Consider the following 8,039-nt stretch of genomic DNA (forward strand, 5'->3'; position numbering starts at 1 on the left):
GTACTTGTCTTTACGGCTTATACTGAACATTTGGGACGGACGCACTCTCGCCAACCTCATTAAAGTTTCTTAAAAAAGTTGTTATACGATTAAAATAAACTCGTACCGATAAAAAAATTAAGTTCTCTATAAATCAAGTGCTTTTATAAGTGCTCTATAAAAAATCAGGTATGCCCAGTAAAATGTGAAAAGTGAAATCGGAAGTCGGCGAATGAAAGCTCGTGGAAAACAAATTGAATAGACTTATTGCTGCCTTTGGAGAGGTAGTAATAATAATAATTCATTTATTTTATAGCAGAGGTTAAAAATAAATTAACTTTATCAATCATATAGTCTTTACATTGAGGTTGCATTAAACAGAGATATATTAGTATATTCACAAACCAGATCTCGAAAACAAAAGCATATCTAATTTTTAATATACAGTCATACATTTCTAGTGCACAGAAAAATCTAGGTCGTATCAACGTTCACTGTGTCGTGAATGGCATGCAAGCCGAAACACGCAACTGTGCGACGGCAATCCTCACACACACAAAAAGAAATGGCGTATCATGAAGGACGCTCAAAGCTTCTTGCGCACATCTTAGTGTAAGTGGCTCATTCCAACTGACAAGTACTCGCTAGAACCGAAAAACAGATATCAAGGCCATTAGGCTTAAACGTTACTGTGCGTCGTTGTGCCTCGTCCTGAACACCATGTGAGAGTCTATTTCGCGTTTCCCTAAATAGTCGTAAGTTCTCTTAAGCGGCCGTTAGTGTTGAATGGCCAGCAATGTGTTCATGGTGCTCTGCAGAAGTAGCAACACCAAGTTGCTCCAAAATAATGATTTCACCATTGGCGGGAAAGCAGGCTATGTCGAGAATGCTTCGTCTTTTGGCGACTGAACATAGCACAGAATGGGGAACAGCTAACATTACTCTCAGTTAAGTTTAACAGGCGAACCAAGTCGCCACTAAAATCTTCAAAAAAGCAAGCCGTCTGAAATGGCAGACTCTGGTCAACTTGAAGCGTAGGAATCACGTGCTTGAGAGCCCTTATGTTAATAAAACCGCCAGTTCAAGTAACTTTCTGCCAAGCACCATAGGAATTGGCTGTCTACGTTTACCCAGTAACCGAAATAAAATAACCGACACTAACTATGAACAAGCAATCTGTATACCTCTACACTGTAGGTCTGTATAGTGTTACCAAGTCCGTAGTGATGAGAACTATAAGGTGATAAAATAAAACTGAAATATGAGCCACGGGCGGTCGCCAAATGCATCGCTCGGGTTCAATAAACGCCTGCACATCTAAACAGGTAGAAATGGCTATTTAACAGCGCACATCCCATTCGTTTTCATATCACTCATGAATACGCTAGCAAGTCTGGCGCTGGAACGATAGCTTCCTTTGCTGCCGTCACAAGCACAGCTTTTTCGGAGGGACACTGCGTTTTCACAGCGCAGTTATTCTATTGCACTGTTTCTTCTAGAAGGCTCAATTTTGCTTAAATGCACAGTGTGATGCACACATGACCAGAAATGCGCGATCGTAATGGCCTAAGCTTCTCCTGTTTAACTGCTCATGTTTTACCGCTTTACCGGAGCACGCATATGAGAGCCTTATATTTTAATTTACATTAGCTTAAGCGTTTTCTGATTCATCCGCAGCGTCTTCTTGCTGAAACGGCTGTACTCATCAATGTACTAGTACTGCATCACAAAGTTGTTGTTCATACAGTACACAAACGAGTGTAAACAGAAATATGGACAACGTAGGGGAAAAATGTGAAAATAAGCAGCTAATCAAGTGCGACATTTACAATTCATGCACTTTGCTCAATATCTTCTCGATAACTCTGTGCATTCTGCGCTCACAAAATGAACAAACTTTAAAAAGATACGAAATTGCACGAGCGTTATGTACGAAGTATGTCAGTCGATGGTGTACCTTGTAAATTTTACAAACTCTGAGAGTACAGAGCAGGTATGATTTGATTCATAACCTACGCTGTCATCAAGTGCGAAACTTCACATGACCCCAAACAGGCCACTGCCCTTGCTTCTAGAATAGCGAAACACTCTCCTGAAATAGCAGCTGTGGGCTGACCTGTGCTGCAATCAAAAGTGTCACGAAAAGGTGTTGTTACGACATGCTCTAGGCTACGTTAGCAGCGCTTGGCAGCAATAAAATCCCGCAAAGGCTCAGAGTCCGCATGACACGTCAGGAGACCTGTTCCAAGTTAACTTTCTCAGCGTTGCGTCATTTAAGTATAAATCACCCCCGCACCGTACTACGCGGCAACAATATCATTCCCCAAATTCTAGAAGGACTAAAAAGTGCCAGAACTAAATATAACTTTTTTTTAAAGGGCCAGCTGAATGAAAGCTTACCGCGATACACCCTTTCGAAGAACCGAGTGTTCTATTTCAATATACCAGCCACTGTCCCGAATGGTTTACTGCACAACTCGAGGGCCAACACTGATAGCCCGCAGGTGGTTTGTCGCGCAAACGCGAAGGTGAGAACGCGCTGTCCCCGCAGGGACAACCAGTGTAGCCATACTTGCGCAAAATGCGTACCTCAGCGTCGCTCCCTAGACATTATTGCGCCACATAGCGAGTGGGGCTGGACGTGGCCCAACACCAGTCGGCGCGAGCTCTATCGCCCCGGCAGACGCGCAGAAAAGCTCGCATCCTTAACGTCGTTTGCGTCCTCTATCACGCGACATCCCCCGGTCCGCTCTCGCACCTCAGCCGCACTCTCGCCTGCGCAGCGCTCTGGGCAGCCACTTGACCTCAGACGCATTAATCACGGCGCAAAGCCGCAGCGAATCGTTTTAAGCTCCCACCCGGATTTCGCGCCCGGCGGTGTAGCGGGCCGGCGCGCTTGCAGCAGCTGATAGCGCCGCGCGCAGAGAGCCGCACTGCACGGGTGTTGCAAAACATGACAAACAGAGCCGACAGTACTCGCGCGTATACTTCATCAGTGCTCCGGTGCTTCTCTTTCCAGCTTTTACTCCTCTTGAGTATCGCTTATTTCTTGTTCCTCGTCAAGCATTTTAGCTCTGGCTGCGATTCATCGCGAAGCTTCCGGGACGGAGGAAAAAGTTTATAGAGCTTGGTTTTGCAGGCGCCTTCGGTTCACTTTTTAAGGGCATCGCCAACTTCGAGAACTGCTGGCGGCTTATGCGATTCTGGCGCGTGGGTGTCTAGTCGGGCTTGTGGGCGTATGCTGTCTCTCTCCGCACTCTTTCTTTCCAGCTGCCTGCGCTCCTGCGCGCATCTCTCTCTCTCTCTCTGTCTGTGAATGTCTGTGTCTGTCTTTCTGTCTGTCTGTCTGGCTCTGTCTCTCACTGTGTGTGCGCGTGCGCGCGCGTGTGTGCGTGTGCGCGCGCGTGTGTGTGCGTGTGCGTGTGCGTGTGCGTGTGCGTGTGCGTGTGTGTGTGTGTGTGTGTGTGTGTGTGTGTGTGTGTGTGTGTGTGTGTGTGTGTGTGTGTGTGTGTGCGTGTGCGCGTGTGTGTGTGCGTGCGTGCGTGCGTGTGTCCACCTGCTGCACGCGCAAACCTGAGTAATATATCTTGAAACAACTCTCTGTCTCAGTAAAAAAAGCCCTCCTTTAGTACACATCAAGCGCTGAACTCATATTGTAGCCGTCTCTCGAGCAAAAGCTGAGATTACTTCTCGAATCAAAAACAGCCGGAAAAAAAACCGTACATGTCTCACATACCGGCGGACACCTGAACCGCTCCGTAAGAGAAGGGATAAAGGAGGGACTAATAGAAGAGAGAAAGAAAGATGTCGTAGTGGAGGGCTCCGGCATAATTTCGACCACCTGGGATCTTTAACGTGCACTGACATCGCACAGCACACGGGCGCGTTTGCGTTTCGCCTGCATCTAAACGCGGCCGCCGCGGTCGGGTAAGCAGCCGAAACCGAAACCGTAGACTATGTATACGTACAGGACTTTTCAATACTAAAGGGAGCAACCAGTTTGCACAAAAAGACATTTTTTTAATGATTTGTCCACTAAAGATCAAAATAACTGCGTAATTATAGATCAAGAAGAAAGCAAATTACAAAATGGAGAAAAATGCTTATCGTGCCTAATTATGTGGCAATAATTAATTGAAATAAAAGAAATCGTTCCCTTTCATGTTTGAGAAACCTCTACATACATTCTCCGTAAAACGAGATTCTCCTCATAAAGAGTCGTGTAGCAGCAAAGCCTGACTTACAGTAAGCGTTGAAACAATGGGCAATCACATACAGAAGCATTCCGCCGTCCAGATATTCGGAAAGTTACCAATTTCATGAAATCTAATAAATATGCATGCGTCTGCTGAGTTACCAGTATAAACCAACGACTTCATCACACTAAAAGCCGCAACGTGTCTTAGCCCGCAGTTAGTCACAATTCGCTTACACCGGTCCACGCTTAAGCTTCTTAACTGGAGTTCACAGCCTCGGTCCCGAACAGGCCGGTCGTACTTCGATGACGGCATAGTGCCGAAACACCCGCGAGGCTTCTGCGCACACGTACGCATGAGCGCCGTCCTACTCGGTGCAAATTAATCTCCGAGTCCTTCATTACGGCCCGCCTTATAGCTCGGGCGCAGCTCTGGCACGCAAAAAATCCTTCCTTCAAGAATTTTGGTTAACTATTAATGAATACGAATTCTCTTGGGAGCCACCGCAACGACAAGAAATTGTAATGCACAGAAAGCAGACACAGTCCGCCGATAACAGGGACTGAAAGGTACGGAAAAACCGTGGACAGTGCACCTCAAAAGTTATAATTTGAATTATAAATATTTTACGCAAGTATACAAGAATAAAGAGGAGGTCGAACCAATAAACTACCAGCTGCAGAGTTGAATGATATGGAATTTGGTAACTTATAACAGGAATGCCAACCAAATAAAAAGAAATAAAACACAATGGTGAAGTAAGACGTGCGTTGCTCTGCCAATGGGCGGCATTTTTTTTTTTCGTATACACGCACCCGCACGTATGTGCGTGGCTGCACACAGCAACAAGGCAAAGCTGATTAGATTTCTCAAATCTCCGTACTTGAAAAACCCGCGCCTCTCCGGGTCTTTCACCCAAGACCACAGCTCGCCCGGCGCAGTCGTTCGAAAACTAGCACGACTCGGAGGTGGCATATTGATGGCGAATAGATCAACAGCTCGAAGCGAGAAGGGTATTATTCCAGTGTGCGATGTGAAACCCTCGGTGTTAAGTTGTGGCTTTCTTTCAATGTGGCTTTGCTCAGGCGGACGCTAACTGTCAAGTATTCTCTCTCCTAAAGAGATCTAATCAGAACGTTGTATTACGTAGAGGAACGTGCCCCCAATATAGCGCGATTTTCGGGATGGCGGCGCTGTTGTCAGCATTCTTTGTTCGCCTCGACACAATCACGAAAAATCTTGGAGGCATTCTAGACAGCTTCCACTCACACGCTGATAACGAGTGCGGTTACGCTAACGTTGGTGCAGCTCGGGAGCAGTCGCTAAACGCTGTTAGATTCTCGATACAAACGCTCACGCGATAAACATTTCTTTGTTTTTGCGGGCATTGGCCTTAACACCCTTTTGTTTTTCGCACTCCGAAAAATATTGCCCTCATAAAAACGACGCAAGTCACGTTTACGTGGTACACAATGTGGCTTGCGGCATTAAATTTACCATTTGGCTGCCGTTTTTTCAACAGCTCGCTCAAAAAGAATATTCACACACCTTTCAAACTGAGTAAGAAATTATATCTGGAAACATAAACGACTGGCAAGAATGCAATTTCAGCCTTATTCTTTCAAAACGCGCAACTGTGCCTTAAAACCTAGATTCAAGTCACATGCAATGCACTGAAGAACTTTTTAAATACAAGGGGCTGTTTGTAATTGCTTTTTTTTTTTGCTTTGAAACACTCCAGAAATGCTTCAGCCCCTTTGAGATCGAACACGTTGATTCGAAACAAATTTTAGCTCCAAGAAAACAATTCGCGAAAAAAAAATCATTTTCTCAATCGAGTTTTTCTGACAACGCCCTAGGCAGCCAAACTGAATGCGCGCAGTGCGTGTCGCAATTTCGTCGAAACGAGCAATCACAGAAATTCAGGTATTCCGAAATACTTGAAGAAACACTTGAAAAAGTCTTAAGAATTGATTAGAACAGCGGCCTGCCCTTCTACAAAAACGGAATGTCGGCGGATTAATGACCCTTAAGTAAGTTCTAGCAGTGAAACAAAAGAAACTCTGCATTTTCAATGACGTCGTTTTGGCTTTTATGTTATTGAATCTGTCTATTACTTACGCAAGACGAAACCTGAAACGCCGATTGCCATTCGCTTTCAGCCAGAATGCACGGCCTTGGATAAATTCAAACTGTTTCGAGCGTGAGAGAGACGTCTCTTTCATTTAAGAAGAGCCAATTTCTCTAACTCCTCTCGCTTTCGAAAGAAAGCCGTGGTCAGTCTGAGTTTGGCGCCTCGCTTTGACTGCTCAGTAGTAAAGCGAACAAAACGCTTATTTGCATCACACTGAGAAATTCCTCGTTACACTAAAGGGGGCGCCCGACTGGCGCTCAGAAAAAACCATCACAAAACAGCACGATTTCTGAGCCGCTCAAACCGGCCTCTCCTTTTTTATTTTTTTACAGAGAAAAGGGTGCCCCAGAATCGCATCACATAACTCTTTACCCCGGGTTTTGGTTTAAACGTACGCGTGCTCACAAATAACCTAGCAGAAGCAGGCGCCTTATTTCTTCCGCATTCTGACTATTTCGTTTTTCTCTTCAGTCGCCCCCCCCCCCCCTTTTTTCCCCTCTGTTTCGGACAGCTTTCGACGATGCATCTGCGTATGGGAGTCAAATAAAGACATCAGAATCCATAAGCCCTGCCAACAGTGTCTGGCGCACTATCGAGAAAAGCCCTCATTCAACGGCGCTTCCGGAAATATGACGCCAATGTATCGGGTGACTGAAAGAGGAGATCGCTATAAAAATGCAAGCTGCGGCATCGGCCCGGCTTCAATCTCTCCCCAATACGGGAGCGAAATACGAAAGCGAAGACAAGACGGAGCGCTGTGGGCCAGGAACAGGGCAAGAGAGGGGGAAGGAATACAGGGACTAAACGGAAAAGAGTGAGGGGGAGTGGAAGGGGGGGGGGGGCTATGCACGAGCGTTTTCTTGCCGGCATCGTCGTTTCAGAAGCGATCAGCTTCAAGCGACGGCCCGTAATCGGAGCACGTTGTTTCGAAAGGCGGCCGGCGCCTTACGGCGCTCGCCCCTGGAACAAAGATCGCGGCCAGCAGGACGCCTGCCCCGCGCACGAGCCAGTCCTTGTGGCTGTTATAGCCGGTACTGAGTGCCCCGCAGCCTGGAACGAATGGTCTGCGCTTTCTTGGACGTATGCGGCTTTGAGAAACAGTGCCGGCGGTGAAGCGTTCAATTCGTGTGTGATTCGGTGCGGTCCCTCCTGCTCTCAATGGCTGTTGCGCGCTGCGTATCGGTGTTCGTAGCTTGTAACATATGACTGACCGTGGTTATTACTGTGCTTGAAATTTCTTGAGGTGCAGGAATGTGTTAACTGCAGTAACGTCGCTTTTAAAGAAGTAGCAGTTCCAATTTACCGCTTCAATTGGTTATAGCGATGGTGCTTCGTTCTCTGGTACTCCATACACCGATAACATAGGTTTAGTCACAGCATACGAGGCATTTTTTTTTCATTATGAGACTACACGGATGCAAGCACAGGCCATTCGTTCTACTTAACCAAAAGCAGTCCTCAGTGGTACTGCTGTCATATATACGGGAACACAGTTAGAGAAGAGGTCGCGCAGAAAAATTCGTAATAATTCCCGCTTTAAATGCAGTGATGCATTTTACGTGTTGCCTTCACTCCGAAAGACGTACGCTGGAGCACGCGAGGTGACAACGAAAACCTGGAGCATATAATTCTGCGCAAATTACTCATTGTAGGCGAATTCGTTATATGCCGTTCAAAAAGTCTCGTGGAATTCTTTTCAATGGTGTAAGTTCTGTCGGGCTACCCGCTTA

Source organism: Amblyomma americanum, chromosome 6, assembly GCF_052857255.1.
Source record: "Amblyomma americanum isolate KBUSLIRL-KWMA chromosome 6, ASM5285725v1, whole genome shotgun sequence".
NCBI classification, from domain to species: domain Eukaryota; kingdom Metazoa; phylum Arthropoda; class Arachnida; order Ixodida; family Ixodidae; genus Amblyomma; species Amblyomma americanum.